Source organism: Piliocolobus tephrosceles, chromosome X (assembly GCF_002776525.5).
Source record: "Piliocolobus tephrosceles isolate RC106 chromosome X, ASM277652v3, whole genome shotgun sequence".
Classification (NCBI taxonomy): domain Eukaryota; kingdom Metazoa; phylum Chordata; class Mammalia; order Primates; family Cercopithecidae; genus Piliocolobus; species Piliocolobus tephrosceles.
The window spans coordinates 13,604,564-13,624,277 of record NC_045455.1 but is presented as its reverse complement, the minus strand read 5'-3'; the positions used below and the strand labels follow the sequence as shown (position 1 = coordinate 13,624,277).

The 19,714-nt window shown below is 44.0% G+C and overlaps 1 pseudogene; it reads right to left on the bottom strand.

The window, feature by feature from the left end:
- Window positions 1-17,914: 17,914 nt before the first annotated feature.
- On the bottom strand, window positions 17,915-19,016 carry LOC111546594 (annotated as a pseudogene).
- Between the last annotated feature and the right edge of the window lie 698 nt (window positions 19,017-19,714).

The window sequence follows — 19,714 nt, the reverse complement described above, 5'->3', positions numbered from 1 at the left end:
GTGTGTTTTTAGTAGAGACGGGGTTTCTCCATGTTGGTCAGGCTGGTCTTGAACTCCCGACCTCAGGTGATCCGCCCGTCTCAGCCTCCCAAAGTGCTGGGGTTAGAGGCATGAGCCACCAGACCTAGCCCACAACTTCTAAAATACAGTTAATATTCAAATTTCTCCAGTTGTTTCTTTTCTTTTCTCTTTCTTTCTTTCTTTCTTTCTTTCTTTCTTTCTTTCTTTCTTTCTTTCTTTCTTTCTCTCTTTCTTTCTGTCTCTCTCTCTCTCTCTTTCTCTCTCTTTCTTTCTTTCTTTTTTTGTCTTGACGCTGGGCACGTTGGCTCACACCTATAATCCCAGTACTTTGGGAGGCCGAGGTGGGCGGATCACAAGGTCAGGAGTTCATGATGAAACCCCATCTCTACTAAAGATACAAAAAATTAGCCAGGAGTGGTGGTGCATACCTGTAATCCCAGCTACTTGGGAGACTGAGGCGTAGGTTGCAGAGAGCCGAGATCGCACTGTTGCACTCCAGCCTGGGCAACAGGGCAAGACTCCGTCTCAAAAAAAAAAAAAAAGAGAGAGAGAGAGAGAGAGAGAGAGAGAAAGTCTCTGTCACCCAGAATGGAGTGCAGTGGTGCGATCTTGACTCACTGCAACCTCCGCCTCCCAGGTTCAAGCAATTCTCCCCTCAGCCTCCCAAGTAGCTGGGATTACAGGCACCTGCCACCACAACCTGGCTAATTTTTGTATTTTTGGTAGATAGAGGGTTTCACCACGTTGGCCAGGCTGGTCTCGAACTCCTGACCCCAAGTGATCTGCCCGCCTGGGCCTCCCAAAGTGCTGGGATGACAGGTGTGAGCCACCGTGCCTGGTCCAGTTGTTTCAACAAGTATCTTTTATAGCTTTTTAAGAAAAGATTGAAAGATGACTTGAGCCCAGGAGTTCAAGACCTGCCTGGGCAACATGGTGAGACCTCATCTCTAAAATAAAATTTAAAATAAATAAATAAATAAATAATAAGATATATTAAAAGTTTCTACATTGTTCCATCTCTTTAACAATTTTTTATCTAGAATAGTCTCTCACCTTTTCTTTTTGTTACATTAAATGGTTTTTTTGTTTGTTTGTTTGTTTGTTTTTTGACGGAGTCTTGCTCTGTCGCCCAGGCTGGAGTGCAGTGGCACAATCTTGGCTCACCGCAACCTCTGCCTCCCGGGTACAAGTGATTCTCCTGCCTCAGGCTCCCGAGTAGCTGGGATTACAGACACATGCCACCGTGCCAAGCTAATTTTTGTATTTTTAGTAGAGACGGAGTTTCACCATGTTGGCCAGGCTGGTCTTGAACTCTTGACCTTGTGATCTGCCCGCCTCAGATTCCCAAAGTGCTGGGATTACAGGCATGAGCCACTGCGCCTGGCCCCACGTTAACTCTTTTTTGAAGAGTTTAGTCTGCTTTTCTTATAGTATGTCCTACATTCTGTGTTTGTCTGTTTCATTGTGATGTTATTTAACTTGCTTTATCCCTTCTCTTCTATAAATTCAGTGTGAGTCTAGAGACTTGATTAAACACAGGTTAAATATATAAAGTCATTTTTTCCCATTATTAGTGATGCTATGTTTGGTCACTTAAGTGGTCACTTGCAGTAAGGTAGTAATTGTAAATTATATCAGAAAGGTACATTTTCCCTTTGTACTTAAAGGTAAGCTATGGAGCGATACTTTGGCATTGCACAAATATTCCTTCACCCAGTGATTAAACATGCATTTATTTTATTTTATTTTATTTTTTATAGAGAAGGGGGTCTTGCTCTGTTGCCAGGCTGGCCTTGAACTCTGGGCTCAAGTGGTCCTCCTGCCTTGACCTCCCAAGTAGCTGGGACTAGAGGTGCATGCTGCTGCACCTGGCTCCTAAACATGCATTTAACTGTCTTATTTGGCTTGCCCTGGTGTGGAGTTGATTCATATTCATAGGCTCAAAATCAGAAGACACCTCCATCTAGATTAGTGCTTGTCAACTGGGGGAGATTTTGCCCCTCAATGATAGTGTTTCTCAACTGGGGGCAGTTTTGCCCCTCGGTGAACATTTGGCAATGTCTGGAGATATTTTTGGTTGTCACAACTTGGAGGCAGGTGTGCTACTGGCATCTAATGGGTAGAAGCCAGGGATGCTGCTACACATCCTACAGTAACAAGGCAAAGAATTATCCCCACAGCAAAGAATTATCCCGTCCAGAATGTCAGTAGTTCCACTAGATGGGAAGCTTTAATCTAGACATTGGATTAAGCTTCTTTCTCACACACAGTTCATTGGCCTTTTTGGAGATGCTAGTAAAGTTTTAGAGATTATCTTCAGAAGTAGAAACCAAGCAGATGTTAGAGTCCATCAAAATTTCCCCATGATTCAAACCAGGCAGATTTTTACTACCCACCTGTTCTGTCTTTCCATTTCCTTTATAGATGTCCTCTCAATGTAAGGATTTAAATTGTTTTTGCTTTTCTCTACTCTCAATAAACAAATACATCACGAAAGGATTAAAGAACAGAATTAACACATCTAAGCATTTTGGTCTGCTTTTGTGTCTCCTAGAAGATGTTGGAATGTCATCTTAATAGCCCCAGAGCCAGAGAAGAAAAAATGGGGAAAGAGAAATATGAAGTTAAGAATTTACCATTATTGCCAGGCACGGTGGCTCAAGCCTGTAATCCCAGCACTTTGGGAGGCCGAGGCGGGTGGATCACCTGAGGTCAGGAGTTCGAGACCAGCCTGGCCATTATGGTGAAACCCCGTCTCTACTAAAAATACAAAAAATCAGCCGGGCGTGTGTTGGGCACCTGTAGTCCCTACTACTCAGGAGGCTGAGGCAGAAGAATCGCTTGAACCCGTGAGGGGGAGGTTGCAGTGAGCCAAGATTGTGCCGTTGCGCTCCAGCCTGGGCAACAAGAGTGAAACTCCATCTCAAAAACAAACAAACAAAAAAAGAATTTACCATTACAAAAATGTCCCAAAGAGAGTGACCAGAGTTCAGGAAGGGGCAGGAGAGTGCAGAGGGCATTTCCACTCTCACACCTGTAAGTTATTAATGACCTTTGAAGTGATTGTTGATGGAATCACTTGTACATTTGAGCTGCTTCATATGTATACGTAGTGTATTCAGAGAACTGCCTAGCTTCTGGAGCCCTGAAATATCTTCAAGCTGAATCAGAGATCAAACAGCAAAACCCATGACTTGGGAATATCATATAGCCATGTGACATGTGGAAGGACTGAGAGTGTGAGAACCAATGCCTAAATAACTACACTGTATATTTTTAACTTTAGGGAGACTTAGCATTGCTTTTATAACTTTTAAAATAGCAATCTCAGAAAATAATGTCCTAGAATTTCAAGAAAATATAGTCAGAGGTAACACTTTATACATTTATTTTGCGTTTAAATGCCTATGCTTAGAAGATTAGAACCTAATTACCTTATTTTCATTCAAATTGTCACTAGATAGCTTGTACAGCATTTGCTCCTTTTATGTTTTGAATTCCCAGGACAAGGACATTGCCTTTCCTGTTGAGAGCTGAATCAACAATTTTGTTTGCATTTAACAAAGACAGAATCACTTCAAGTCTAATTTTCTCTGTATACTAGGGAGTTAGCACATGAATGCATTCATCAACTACAGTTTCATTTTTAGAGGAAGCAGCAAAATACCCAGGTCTGTGATTTCAATTTTTATTTTTCTCTACTAATAGGTAAAGAGTTATTTTTCATGCTTTTTCACTAACATATCTTTCTAACTTGAAACAACTGTTGACATGACATGGTATAGACCATTCCATTCAGTGGAAAATTATAGAACATGATTTATTTCCAAAGTATAATTTTTTTTTTTTTTTGAGACGGAGTCTTGCTCTGTCGCCCAGGCTGGAGTGCAGTGGCTGGATCTCAGCTCACTGCAACCTCCGCCTCCCGGGTTCACGCCATTCTCCTGCCTCAGCCTCCCGAGTAGCTGGGACCACAGGCGCCAGCCACCTCGCCCGGCTAATTTTTTGTATTTTTAGTAGAGACGGGGTTTCACCGTGTTAGCCAGGATGGTCTCGATCTCCTGACCTCGTGATCCGCCCGTCTCGGCCTCCCAAAGTGCTGGGATTACAGGCTTGAGCCACCGCGCCCGGCCTTTTTTTTTTTTTTTTTAAGATGGAGTCTCACTCTGTTGCCCAGGCTGGAGTGCAGTGGCACGATCTCAGCTCACTGCAACCTCCGCCTCCTGGGTTCAAGCAATTCTTGTGCCTGAGCCTTCCAAGTAGCTGGGCTTACAGGCGCCCACCGCTACACCCAGCCGAAAGTATAATTTTAGGAATTATAACTCAATAATTGAATTCTGTTGATCATCATTTACATTATTTCCTGTATCAGCTCAATTTCTATAAAATATAAAAAATTGAAAAAAGAGATGTGGCACAGTATCATTTAAAACTATTATTCTCTATAAATGGGATGAGAGAATAAGGAAAGGAGAATCAGAAGATAGAATAATTATTCTAATATCTAGGGTCCTTTGTATTGTCACTGTCAGCAACTTTTCTTTATCTTTGCAACTCTCATTCTTTATGAAAGAGACTCATTTAGAGCAACACCAAAAGCTAACAAAGATAGTAAAAGAAATGTATAGGGTCATCTCACTCATAAATCCTAAGTAAAATCTAAGCAAATCGAATCCAGTGATTAAAATGAATGATAAATACATCATTACCAAATTGGATTCAACCCACGAATGTAAGGTAAAGTGTAATGTTCAAAGATCAATTCTATTATTATTATTATTATTATTAATATTATTTTTGAGACAGGGTCTCGCTCTGTTGCCAGGCTAGAGTGCTCACTGCAACCTCCAACTCCCTGGTTCAAGGGATTCTCCTGCCTCCGCCTCCCGAGTAGCTGGGATCACAGGCATGTACCACCATGCCCGGCTAATTTTTGTATTTTTAGTAGAGATGGGGTTTCACTGTGTTGGCCAGGATGGTCTCCATCTCCTGACCTTGTGATCCGCCCGCCTCGGCCTCCCAAAGTGCTGGGATTACAGGCGTGAGCCACCGCACCCGGCCAATTCTATTATTATTAATAATATATGCCATTTACTAGATTAAGAGGATAAAGGATTGAAAACCATATGGTCATCTTAATAAGTACAGAAAAAAAAGAGCCCAGTTTAAATAAGCTAGGAGTATGAAGAAACTTTCAGAAAGCTCATGCTCCTCAAGAGACAAGTGTAAGAATGTTAATAGTAGGCCGGGTGCGGTGGCTCAAGCCTGTAATCCCAGCACTTTGGGAGGCCAAGACGGGCGGATCACAAGGTCAGGAGATCAAGACCATCCTGGCTAACATGGTGAAACTCCGTCTCTACTAAAAAATACAAAAAACTAGCCGGGTGAGGTGGCGGTGCCTGTAGTCCCAGCTACTTGGGAAGGCTGAGGCGAGAGAATGGTGTGAACCCGGGAGGCAGCGGAGCTTGCAGTGAGCTGAGATCCGGCCACTGCACTCCAGCCCAGGCGACACAGCGAGACTCCGTCTCAAAAAAAAAAAAAAAAAAAAAAAAAGAATGTTCATACTATCATTGTGTAATCAGGACACAAACACAGAAGCAACACAAATGTTCATCAATAGTAAGTACAGTATAGTCATACACTGATCTCTTTTATAGGAATGAAAATAAATGTGTCTTAGCTGTCCTCATTAGTAAGAATGATCTCAAAAATGTAATATTGAGTGAAAAAAGTAAGTCACAGAAAAGTATATAATATTCTGTTTGTATTAAATGTAAAACAGGCACATTTGAATTATACATTATTAAGCTCAACATACATATGTCATAAATCCCTGAAGAAAATGATTGCATAATTATTATAAAATTCAGGATAGTAATTACCTGGGGTGGAATGATGAGGGTGTGACTGGGAAAAAGCATGTTGTGGGGGAAGGGTGTCAAAGTATTGATAATGTTCTCTCTATAAGCTACATCCTGGGTACACAGGTGTTCATGTTATTTTCTAAGCTATGTGTTCATAATATATACTTTTTTATTTATGTATAATGTTTTCACATTGAAATAGTTCAATAGAACAAATTATTAAAAGCCAGATATATGACTGTTGATCCCTTTACCTTTATCAGGGATACATATGAATCATGTTCTTGAAGATTTAAGAGAGAGAGAGTAGACTTTTTTTTTAATAAAAACCTTTTTATTTGGAAATAATTTCAAACTTACAGAAAAGTTGTAAAAATGATATCAGAAACACCTATTTACCTTTTATCCAGATTCACTTACTGTTAACATTTTATTTTATTTGCTTTATTGTTAGGGATTTATTCTTTCTCTCTCAACATATACATATTTTTTCTAAACTATTGAAGAATAAACTGCATACATCATGCCCCTTTGCCTCCAGATACTTTCTTGTATATTTCCTAAGAAAAAGGACATTCTGTTAGAAAGTCACAGTACAGTTGTCAATGTCAGGAAATTTCCCATTGAAACAATACTTTGTAAAATAATCTACCATCCACATTCAAATTTGTCAACTGCCCAAATAACGTTCTTTATAGCATTTGTTTTGTCCTCCACTAGAGGTTGCAGTATCCGTATCACATTTAGTTGTTATGTTTCTTTAGTCTCTTGTCTGGAACAGTTCCTGAGCTTTTCTTTGTCCTTTATGACAATGATATCTGATTCTTTTTTAACAGGAATGATTCCCACTTTTAGTTTGATGTTTTCTCAGGATAATATTCAGGTTATATATTCTTAATTAAAATGCTGCATAAATGATATATTCGTAGAGTATCACATTTTTAGGTGCACCAATATCTCTGTTTCTCATCGTTGATATTCATTTTGATAATCTGGCTAAGGTGTTATGCAATTTCTTCACTCTAAGAGAGAGGAATTTTTAAAAGGGTTTCTTTGGCAAGAGCTGCTGATGGGCTTTGAAGCCTACTCTCCTCTAATGTAGAGACGTAGACACTTTATTTCCCACTCAACTGAAGTTAAAAGAGAGAGGCTTCAGTGAGACCAACTGGAAAGCTTAATATGTTTTCTCTTGATTTATTTATCAGGTCAGAGTTCACTGATGTCTGATTTCTCTTCAGGAAATCTTGACATTAGGAGAAGGGCTGTAATCCCAGCACTTTGGGAGGCCAAGGTGGGTGGATCACGAGGTCAGGAGTTTGAGACCAGCCTGACCAACATGGTGAAACCTCGTCTCTATGCTGAAAATACAAAAGTTAGCCAAGTGTGGTAGTGGCTGCCTGTAATCCCAGCTACTCAGGAGGCTGAGGCAGGATAATGACTTGAACCTGAGAGGCAGAGGTTGCAGTGAGCTGAGGTCACTCCAACCTGGGCGACAGAGCAAGACTCTGCCCAAAAAAAAAAAAAAAAAAAAAAGAAGGGCTGCCTTGCAGCTTGGAGGTGGAACAAAGGAGAGTTACTAGTAGATTGGAATTAGTCTGTTATTCCAAAGTTTGTTAGGCAACAAGTGCTTAAGTGTTTCCCATGAACCAGATGTCATGGGAATTCTTACTTAATTAAAAGTCCCATAGTTGGTTTGAATCACAAACATAGTCTCAATTTCATTTTAAATAAAAATGTCACCTAAGCTGGAGTGCAACATCTGTCCCATGAAAAGACAGCCTGTTTGGGGCCATTTCATAATCTGACTCAAAGGCCACTGAAAGGGTGAACAGACCTAGCAGGGGAGAAGCTGGCAGAAACTCACTGAATTCCTAGTGGTTAGGAATGAATAAGGTCCTTGAGATAGAGTGCATTTTTTCTGGTCAAGGGAACAGAAGGTGAGAGTCCAACAATGATTTGTGGGGGGAGATACTTACTTCCTAAGAACCTATTAAACAGTGGTCCGCAACCTTTTTGGAGATGATTTTTCCATGGATGGGGTGGGTGAGGGGTGAGGGGATGATTTCAGGATGAAATTGTTCCACCTCAGATCGTCAGGCATTAGATTGTCATAAGTAGCACGCAACCTAGATCACTCGTATTTGCAAGTCAAAATAGGGTGTACGCTCCTATGAGAATCTAATGCTGCTGCTGATCTGACAGGAGGCGAAGCTCAGGAGGTAATTCTCTCCTGCCTTCTGCTCACCTCCTGCTGTGTGGCCTGGTTCCTAACAGGCCACTGACAGAGACCAGTCTGCCACCCGGGGGTTGGGGACCTCTGCTATAAAGGACTCCAAAAGAGAAGGAGTCAGCTTTCAATTTCTGCAAGCCCAGAAAGCATAAAACCATCTCATGACCTCATGGGTAGAACAAGAACATTGCTGTCCTCCTCTGTGTGGAGAGGGCCAAGTCAGAAAGAAAGGTTAGTCAATTCACAGGAGGCAGGGTAGCAGCTTGAGGGGAGAAAGGACCATGTTCCCTTCTGGCACTAACGGGCTTACCCCACAGCAGACCCCATCCGTGGGAGAGGACAAGATCTGCTTTCAATTAACTTTGCAGTGCATTTTTTTTTTTGAGACGGAGTCTCGCTGTGTCCCCCTGGCTGGAGTGCAGTGGCGCGATCTCGGCTCACTTCAAGCTCCGCCTCCCAGGTTCCTGCCATTCTCCTGCCTCAGCCTCCCAAGTAGCTGGGACTACAGGCGCCCGCCACCGCACCCGGCTAATTTTTTGTATTTTTAGTAGAGACGGGGTTTCACTGTGGTCTCGATCTCCTGACCTTGTGATCCGCCCGTCTCGGCCTCCCAAAGTGCTGGGATTACAGACGTGAGCCACTGCACCCGGCCTGCAGTGCATTATTTTATGGGATCAAACATTTTTATTTAAAATGAAATTGAGACTATGTGAATCAAACTAACTACGAGACTTTTAATTAAGTTAAGAATGATCTGAAAAGTCTTGTCATTCCTTGAGTATTCATTGAGGGGCAGGGTAAAAACACAGATCTGGATAAATTGTATTTATTTACTTGTTTGAAAAATTTATTCATAGTGCATTACATGACCCAAAATAAAAATGATATGAAAAGTATGCATTATGAGAAATCTCCTTCTCACATCTGTGTCCATCCACCCAATTGCACTTCTCCTCTTACAGGTGAACCTTACATGTTTATTGTTTGTTGTTCTAATATTTCTTAGGCAAATATAAGGAAATATGAATATGTAGGGGTTTTTTTTGTTTGTTTTTTGTTTTTTAGACAGAGTTTCACTTTTGTTGCCCAGGCTGGAGTGCAGTGGTGTGATCTTGGCTTACTGCCACCTCTGCCTTCCGGGTTCAAACGATTCTCCTGCTTCAGCCTCACAAGAAGCTGGAATTATAGCATGTGCCACCATGCCTGTCTAATTTTGTATATTTTTAGTAGAGATGGGGTTTCACTGTGTTGGCCAGGCTGGTCTTGCACTCCTGACCTCAGGTGATCTACCTGCCTTGGCTTCCCAAAGTGCTGGGATTACAGGCGTGAGCCACCAGGCCTGGCCTTTTGAGACCGAGTCTTGCTCTGTCGCCCGGGCTGGAGTGCAGTGGCCGGATCTCAGCTCACTGCAAGCTCCACCACCTGGGTTTACGCCATTCTCCTGCCTCAGCCTCCCGAGTAGCTGGGACTACAGACGCCCGCCACCTCGCCCGGCTAGTTTTTTGTATTTTTTGGTAGAGACGGGGTTTCACCGTGTTAGCCAGGATGGTCTCGATCTCCTGACCTCGTGATCTGCCCGTCTCGGCCTCCCAAAGTGCTGGGATTACAGGCTTGAGCCACCGCGCCCGGCCCGCCTCGCCTACTTATGTATCTGTTTCTTACTCAAGAGGTGAAATACTGTTTAGAACTTTGCTTTTTTTTTTTTTGGCCGGTGCAGTGGCTCACACCTGTAATCCCAGCACTTTGGGAGGCGGAGGTAGATGGATCACCTGAGATGAGGAGTTTGAGACCAGTCTGGCCAACATGGTGAAACCCTGTCTCTACTAAAAAATACAAAAATTAGCCAGGCATGGTGGTGCATGCCTGTAATCCCAGCTACTTGGGAGGCTGAGGCAGAAGAATCACTTGAACCTGGGAGATGGAGGTGTCAGTGAGCAGAGATTATACCCACTGCACTCCAGTCTGGGTGACAGAGTGATATTCTGTCTCAAAAAAAAAGAAAAAGAAGCCGGGCGCGGTGGCTCAAGCCTGTAATCCCAGCACTTTGGGAGGCCGAGACGGGCGGATCACGAGGTCAGGTGATCGAGACCATCCTGGCTAACACGGTGAAACCCCGTCTCTACTAAAAATACAAAAAACTAGCCAGGCGAGGTGGCGGGCGCCTGTAGTCCCAGCTACTCGGGAGGCTGAGGCAGGAGAATGGCGTAAAACCCGGGAGGCGGAGCTTGCAGTGAGCTAAGGTCCGGCCACTGCACTCCAGCCTGGGCGACAGAGCAAGACTCTGTCTCAAAAAAAAAAAAAAAAAAAAGAACTTTGCTTTTTTTTGTTTATTGTGGCAAAATATAAATAACATTAAATTTACTATTTTATCCTAGATGTGGAATTTCTGGATGATATGGTAGTTATATTCTAGTCACCTTTTTGAGGAACTTCTAAGCTGTTTTCTTACAGTGGCTGCATCATTTTACACTCCTACCAACAATACATGAGGGTTCCAATTTCGTCATATTCTTGCCAAAACTTATTTTATTTTAGTTTTTGAGATAGGGTTTTGCTCTGTCACTTAGGCTGGAATGCAATGGCTTGATCTTGGCTCACTGCAACCTCTGCCCCTGGGCTCAAATGATCCTCTCACACGTCTCCTGAGTGGCTGGGACTATAGGTGTGACCCACTGCGCTCAGCTAATTTTTGTATTTTTTTGTAGAGACAGGGTTTTGCCATGTTGCCAAGGCTGGTCTCAAACTCCTGGACTCAAGCAATCCTCCCACCTTGGCCTCCCAAAATGCTGGGATTATAGACATGAGCCACCATGCGCAGTCTGGCATTTTTTTTTTCTGTACACCCACCATGTAATTTGATTACCACAAATATACTGTGTATCTGTTTTTTTTTTTGTTTTTGTTTTTTGTTTTGAGACGGAGTTTTGTTCTTGTTGCCCAGGCTGGAGTGCAATGGTGCAATCTTGGCTCACTGCAACCTCCGCCTCCTGGGTTTACTCCTGGCCTACTATCTGTTTATGTATTATATATTTTGTTTGTTTGTTTGTTTGTTTGTTTGTTTTGAGACGGAGTCTCGCTCTGTCACCCAGGCTGGAGTGCAGTGGCGGGATCTCAGCTCACTGCAAGCTCCGCCTCCTGGATTCACGCCATTCTCCTGCCTCAGCCTCCTGAGTAGCTGGGACTACAGGCTCCCGCCACCTCGCCCGGCTAGGTTTTGTATTTTTTTAGTAGGACGGGGTTTCACCGTTTTGGCCAGGATGGTCTCGATCTCCTGACCTCGTGATACGCCCGTCTCGGCCTCCCAAAGTGCTGGGATTACAGGCTTGAGCCACCGCACCCGGCCTTCTCACAGGTATTAATAAGCAGTTGAGGGAGATATAATATTTCCTTTGACCCTGAACTCTTATAATATCTAAAATTATCATGGATAATAAACTTCCTTTAATCTCTTAAGGGAACCTGAGTTATAAGAGAAAATATCTATTTATTTGCTTATTCTAAGGGGAACACCAGTGGAAATATTAGAAGAGTAAAGTGTGGGCCTGAGGGATAAGTGGAAAGTGTCTTAACATCACTGCCTTTCTAAAGCTTTATCACTGAGACCTGTAATTATAATGGTTAATAGTTCTAATTCTGACTGGGCACGGTGGCTCATGCCTGTAATCCCAGCACTTTGGGAGGCCGAGGTGGGCAGATCACCTGAGGTCAGGAATTCGAGATCAGCCTGGCCAACGTGGAGAAACCCCATCTCTACTAAAAATACAAAAATAACTGGGCATGGTGACATGTGCCTGTAATCCCAGTTACTTGGGAGGCTAAGGCAGGAGATTCACTTGAACCTGGGAAGTGGAGGTTGCAGTGAGCTGGGATCGCACCATTGCACTCCAGCCTGGGCAAGAACAGTAAAACTCCCATCTCAAAAAAAAAAAAAAAAAAGTTATAATTCCACTCTTTACTGGATGTGTGATGTGGACAAGGTAATGAATTTGAAGTAGAGTCAAAGAAGGTCACACAATCGATTTTGTTTTTATATTAAATAAAGGACTGCATCCCATTAGAAAGTGGTTCAGATTGGTGTGTCTTATCCAGCTTTTATATTGTGTTGATGAGAGAATTTGTATGTTGTGAACAACAACAACAACAAAAAAACGAACTCTGTAAAATATTCAAAGAGGTTTATTCTGAGCCAACACAAATGACCATGGCTTGGGGAGCAGTCTCAAGAAGTCCTGTTGATAGAGGCAGGAGGCAGCCAAAGGCCTAGGCAGATAGGGAAGGGACCCTGAGAATCTCTGACACGCCCCACAAGTGTTTTTTTGTTTCTTTTGTTTTGCTTTGTTTTTTTGAGACAGGGTCTCGCTGTCACCCAGGCTGGAGTGCAGTGGCGTGATGTCAGCTGCAACCTCCACCTCCCAGGTTCAAGCGATCCTCCTCCCTCAGCCTCCCCAGTAGCTGGGACAACAGGTGCATGCACCACAACCGGCTACTTTTTGTATTTTTTGATAGAGATGAGTTTTCGCCATGTTGCCCAGGGTGGTCTCAAACTCCTGGCCTGAAGTGATCCGCCTACCTCAGCCTCCCAAAATGCTGGGATTATAGGCATGAGCCACTGTGCCCAGCCCCCCTGCAAGTGTTTACATCATATGTTTCGTGCAAATAGGGGAACCTGCATAGGGCGCTTTTTTGGGCATGCCTGCAGCCTACTGGAGGCCCACATGCACTGGGGGAATGGGGTGAAGCCACCAGGAATTCACACCTTATGCATGGGAGGAGCCTGGCCTCTTCAGCTCCTGTGTGGTGGTCATGGGATTCAGTTTGTGAGGTGGAAACCTGCTTGCAGGACCCCCTCTCTTTGCTGAGAGTTTTCCTTTCACTTAATAAATTCCACCCTCCTCACCCTTCCATGTGTCTGTGTACCTAATTCTCCTGGTCATAAGACAAGAACCTGGATTAGCTGAGCTAAGGAGCAAAAAATTCTGCATCACTGAGAAAGTGCACCCAAAGTGGTTGGGTTACAATTTAGAGTTACATATTTTAGGGAGAAAGAAGTTACAGGCAAAGACATAAATCAATACATGTAAGGGTATACATTCATGTGGCCCAGAATGGCAGAACCTCTCCAAGTGGGGGATTGGGGATGATGGGGGTTGGGAGAAATGGTTCAGGGGGCCTTAGAAGTCCGTCTTAGGTGGATTCAAAGATTATCTAACTGGCAGTTAGTATAAATAATTAAGCTTTGTCTAAAGGCTTGAAGTCAGTAGAAAGAAATGCTTGAGTTAAGATAAGGTGGCTTGTGGAAGCTAATGCTTTTATTTAGATGAAGGCTCCAGGCTCTTCCTTCGGAGAGAATAAATGGTAAACGTTTCTTTTCACACCTTAAAAGGTGTCAGACTCTAATCTCTCCTACATCTGGGAAAGGCCTGGCTGCATTAATGGAGATTCTCTACAGATGCAAATTTCCCCCATGAAAGATGATGGCTCTGCAGAGCCATTTCAAAATATGTCAAATAAATCTATTTTGGGGTAAAATATTTTGATTTTCTTCAGGATCTGCTATCTGTCTTGTGATGCTATACTAGAATCAGGTTGAAATTTGGTATCAGGCCGGGCGCGGTGGCTCAAGCCTGTAATCCCAGCGCTTTGGGAGGCCGAGACGGGCAGATCACGAGGTCAGGAGATCAAGACCATCCTGGCTAACATGGTGAAACCCCGTCTCTACTAAAAAATACAAAAAACTAGCCGGGCGAGGTGGTGGGCGCCTGTAGTCCCAGCTACTCCGGAGGCTGAGGCAGGAGAGTGGCATGAACCCGGGAGGCGGAGCTTGCAGTGAGCTGAGATCCGGCCACTGCACTCCAGCCCAGGAGACACAGCAAGACTCCGTCTCAAAAAAAAAAAAAGAAATTTGGTATCTTATTGCCACAAAGAGTCTGTTCTGTCAGTCTTATGATCTCTGTTTCAATGTTAATGCTGGTCAGTTGTACCTCACCTCCCAAAGGGAGAGTGGATATCGAGGTGTTTTGGACCCCCCTTCCTGTCATGGCCAGAAAATCAGTTTTTTAGGTTTCTCTGGGGTCCCATTGGCCCATAGAAGCTCCATTCAGTAGGTTGGGGAAGGTTAGGGTTTTCTTTTTGGTTTATAGTTTCTTTTATAACAGGGCAAAGCAGAATGTTTATCAGAGATTTGAAGTGATTTCAAATCAGAGATTTGAAGCTGAGATTGCTCCTTGATGCCTTGAAGAACAAGATTACACATGTTTTATGATATGTGTATGTATGTATTATTTAGTCAAACTAGGAATTTAGTCAAATATAGTAAGTCAAACTGCCATATTGTTACTTACATGCAAGAGTAGGCCTTGTGGACTTAGTATTGCTTGGGGCATTTCAATGTTTATTAGCATCTCTGTGTATATATCAATCCGTTTTACTACCTCTCAGATACTTTGGTGAAATATTGATCCATTCAAAAGACTGAGGTAGACCAGGCACAGTGGCTTATGCCTATAATCCTAGCACTTTAGGAGGCTGAGGCAGGTGGATTGCTGGAGCCCAGGAGTTTGAGACCAGCCTCGGCAACAAAGGAAGTCTTCATCTCTACAAGATACACAAATATTATCCAGGTTTGGTGGCACATGCCTGTAGTTCTAGCTACTAGGGAGACTGAGGCAGGAGGATTGTTAGAACCCAGGAGGTGGAGGTTGCAGTGAGCTGAGATCATGCTGCTGTACTCCAGCCTGGGTGACACAGTGAGACCCTGTCTCAAAAAAAAAAAAAAAAAAGAGGAAAAGGAGGTTGGGGAACTGCTGACTTTGCTTTCTGGGTTTCAAGTATTTGTTTCCTTGTTTCTATTAACAGAGTTGAGCATATTCTTATTAGTAGAGCTGTCTTCCTAAAATATCCACTTACATTGGGTGTAGGAATAGCTGTCATAGGATATGCAACCATTTTTACTGTTTATTTACTTTTACTTTTTATTTTGCAAATCAAAACATCTTTTAAAGTATAGGTTTTATACAAAAAAGGACTTAAATCATAAGTGTACAGTTTGATGGATTTTTACAAAGTAAAGATACCTATGTAACCGATACCTAGACCATAACGAGGAGTATTTCCCACACAGCAGAAACCCCTTGACTCCTCTCAATTGTTATTTCCCAAGGGTAATTATTATTCTGATTTCTTTTTCTCTCTTTTTTTTTTTTTTTTTTTTTTGAGGAGGAGTTTCGCCCTTGTTGCCCAGGCTGGAGTACAATGGCACGATCTCGGCTCACTGCAACCTCTACCTCCTGGGTTCAAGTGATCCTCCTGCCTCAGCCTCCCAAGAAGCTGGGATTATAGGCGCCCGCCACCACGCGCAGCTAATTTTTTTTATTTTTAGTCATGACAGGGTTTCACCATGTTGGCCAGGCTGGTCTCGAACTGCTGACTTCAGGTGATCCACCCACCTCGGCCTCCCAAAGTGCTGGGATTACAAGCATGAGCCACTATGCCCGGCCACCATTATTCTGATTTCTAACATCATGAATTTGTTGTGCCTGTTTTAAACTTTATATAAATGGAATCATACTGTATCCTTCCTTTTTGGTCCAGCTTCAAATATTGTTCGGCTTAGTATTTGTGAGATTCATTCCCTGTTGTATATAGTTCATTCATACTCTGTGAAAAACTTTAAACATACAAAAAAGCATACAGAACAGAATAGTGAATGTTCACTTCCTGTCTGCCAGCATCAACAACCGTCAACTCATGGTCAGTCTTGGTCCAGTTAGCCTCTACCCACCGTCCTCAACTCCAGATTGTTACGAAGCAAACCCCAGCTATGATATAATGGTATCTGTAAACATTTCAGTATATACTCTGGAAGAGAAAGCCTTTATTTTTATTCTGTTTTATTTTTTGTCTTCTCTACTCTCTTTTATTAACATCATAGTCTTTGCATCAGGATACATCACAATGCTAGCAGGTTTTGTTTTAAAGCTTAGTATTAAATATTAAATATCTTTCCCAATTTTAATTTAAGAAATTAAAACTCAAGTTATTTGAAGCCCGAACACACTTCCATGATTAGCGGGGCTATGTAAAAGTTGGTGGCTTTATTTTTCCTCCTCTGTAGGCAGATCCAAGTGACCCTAGAAAGATGGGACCAGATTATATGATTGTGTTTTTGTTTTTTGTTTTGGAGATGGAGTTTCATTCTTGTTGCCCAGGCTGGAGTGCAATGGCACGATCCGGGCTTACTGCAACCTCTGCCACCTGAGTTCAGCGATTCTCCTGCCTCAGCCCCACCCCACCCCCGGCAACAGGCACGCACCACCACACCCATATAATTGTTTAAAAGTGTGCTACAAGGCTGGGTGTGGAGTGGCATGGTGGCTCACACCTGTAATCCCAGCACTGTGGGAAGGCCAAAATGGGTAGATCACTTGAGGTCAGAAGTTCAAGATCAGCCTGGCCAACATGGCGAAACCCCATCTCTACTAAAAATACAAAAATTAGCCAGGTGTATGGCGCGCGCCTGTATGAGGCAGGAGGATTGCTTGAACACGGGAGGCAGAAGTTGCAGTGAGCTGAGGTTGTGCCACTGCACTCTAGCCTGGGAAACAGAGTGAGACTCCATCACAAAAAAAAAAAAAGCGCTACAAAAATGGATGGCCTGGCCAGGCATGGTGGCTCAGGCTGGGCGCAGTGCCTCACGCCTGTAATCCCAGCACTTTGGGAGGCTGAGGCGGGCAGATCACTTGAAGTCAGGAGTTCGAGACCAGCCTGGCCAATATGGTGAAACGCTGCCTCTACTAAAATTACAAAAATTAACCTGGTGTGGTGGGAGCAGGTGCCTGTAATCCCAGTTACTCTGGAGGCTGAGGCAGGAGAGTCACTTGAACCCTGGAAATGAAGGTTGCAGTGACTCAAGATCGTGCCACTGTACTCTAGCTTGGAAGACAGAGCGAGACCCCATCTCAAGAACAAAACAAAAAAGAAAAAAGAGGCCAGGCATGGTGGCTCACGCCTGTAATCCCAGCTCTTTGGGAGGCCGAGGTGGGTGGATCATGAGGTCAGGAGATAGAGACCATCCTGGCTAACACAGTGAAACCCCGTTTCTACTAAAAATACAAAAAATTAGCCGGGTGTGGTGGTAGTCGCCTGAGGCTGAGGAAGGAGAATGGCATGAACCCGGGAGGCAGAGCTTTCAGTGAGCTGAGATTGCACCACTGCACTCCAGCCTGGGCGACAGAACAAGACTCTGTCTCAAAAAAAAAAAAAAAAGACAAAATTGAAAAAGTTGCAGTCCATAATTTCATAATTTTTTCCAAAGAGGAGAGGATAAAATCTCAACATGAGTTTCAAAGTACTGTCTCTGTGAGGGGCCCGTAGTGGCCTTGTTGAGGAGGAAGACTGTAGAGGGAAGAGATGGCTAGGTCTGACCATTCCCCCTCCCGAGCTAGGGGAGTGGAAATGGAAAGTTCAGTGCCTAGTGAATGTAGAAGGGGCTGAAAGTTGGTTGATGTTGAATTCTCTAAGAGGTTTCCTCCAGACAACTCAGACTCTTTCCCCTCACTTCAGTGAAGAAGGTATTTTCGTTTTGAATTTTATTTTTTTACAGAGACAGGGTCTCTGTTGTCCAAGCTAGAGTGCGGTGACATGATCATAGCTCACTGTAGCCTCAAACTCCTGTGCTCAAGCACCCTCCCACTTTGGCCTCCCAAAGAACTGGGATTACAGGCGTGAGCCACTGTGCCTGCCAGAAGTTATTTTTAAAAGCACTTGAGAAATTCCTCCTCCACCCCTCAGGTGGGAAGTCTCAGAGAAGGAAGTCATCAATACAGCCGCTTTCTAGGCCATAATGGAATTCCTGAAGGTTGGAGACCCCAGAGAAGTGGACAAAGGATGCTGCCACCACCAGGACATGGGGAATCTGATGAGACTGGAACTATATGTCAAATTTTCCAGGAAAGAAGCATTCAGGAATTCGAGCAGCATAAAGGCCAGCTGTACATCACAGCTGTGAGGAAGGGCCAGCCCATCCAGCCCATGGCGCTGGCACTGACAAAGCTTCAGTGATAGGAAAATGCATGACGGGCACAATAACACTCAAGCCAAGTCCCAGGAATGCTGTGTCTGCCGGTGCTTAGGAGTGGAAACGGGTCCCACCGTGCCACCATGATGGCAGAAATGCCCAGAACACAGACAAAGAAGAGGCAGATGAGCTTGGTTGTGGGGAACAGTGGAAGGAGCAACAGAGCAGGGGACAAAGCTCCCCGTAATCAGTAGAGCAATCGCTGAGTAGTTCAGTTTGGAAAAAGCCTAAGAGACTTTCTCTGAATGACAATAGACAGTGTGGAATAGCCAGGAGGAGCTGAGGCAGAGCACTACACCCACAAAGGACGTCCCCAGACCACTTTCTCCTATAGAGGGTCCGTGAAGTACATATTTGGTCTGAGCATGGTCAAGATCCCCAAAAGAGAAACAGCATGAAACCAAGCAGATGGGTCCAGATGATGCCCGTTTTCACATGGATGTGGAAGATGCTCTTGAAGCAAGCCCAAAAGGAAGGCATGGATGGTCTATGGCCATGTAGCAGGTAGTCATTGTCCTTCAGTCAGCCAGGGACGACATCATTTGGGATGGCCCTTCAGTGTCCCTCCCAGACCTTGTACACAAACCCCTCCATCTCCTCCGTGGCAGAGTGAAGTGCAGTGCATCAGTAGCTTCACCTTCTCCTCCTTTTCCTGAGGCATTGGACATGTTTACACTTTTTCAGCTTTGGTTGGGTTGGTGATAACCCATCTATCCTTCTCTTGTAGTAGGGGTCCCAGTTCAGCTAGTTCCACCATGTCAGTTTCCCTGTTACTGGCAGGAGCCCCATTGCCCCATGCCACCACAGATCCTTTGTGGGAACACATCTGGCCAGTACCTCAATACCCTGCAGCTTTAGCGTGGGGAAAGGTTGGGGTCTCCCAGCCCCATGGGCAGAGATGTCTCTGTAATGGTGGATGAGCCAGACAGGCAGGCTCTGCTGGGGCACTGGTCTCTTGCTACTTCCTGCTGCACACGGACAGCCTGTGGCTCTGGGTCTTCATTGTCCTTCCTGCAAAGCCTTTATTTTATATAATCACCTCAATACAGTTATCATAGCTAAAATAATGGTAACTCCTTAATGTTATCAAATTCCAATCACTGTTCAAATTTCCACTTGTCTCATAAATGTGATAAATTTAAAAAATCAGAATGTTTCAATCAGGATCCAGGGAAGGTCTACACAGTATGATTGTCTTCTGAGTCTCTTTTCTAACGTGTGTGTGTATGTGTGTGTGTGCACATGTGGGAACACCGTTTAAAAGACTGAGATGGCTGGACACAGTGGCTCACACCTGTAATCCCAGCACTTTGGGAGGCTAAGGCGGGTGGATCACCAGAGGTCGGGAGTTCGATATCAGCCTGACTAACATGGTGAAACCCCATCTCTACTAAATACACAAAATTAGCTGGTTGTGGTGGCGCACACCTGTAATCCCAGCTACTAGGGAGGCCGAGGCAGGAGAATCGCTTGAACTCCGAGGCAGAGGTTGCAGTGAGCCAGAATTGAGCCACTGCATTCCAG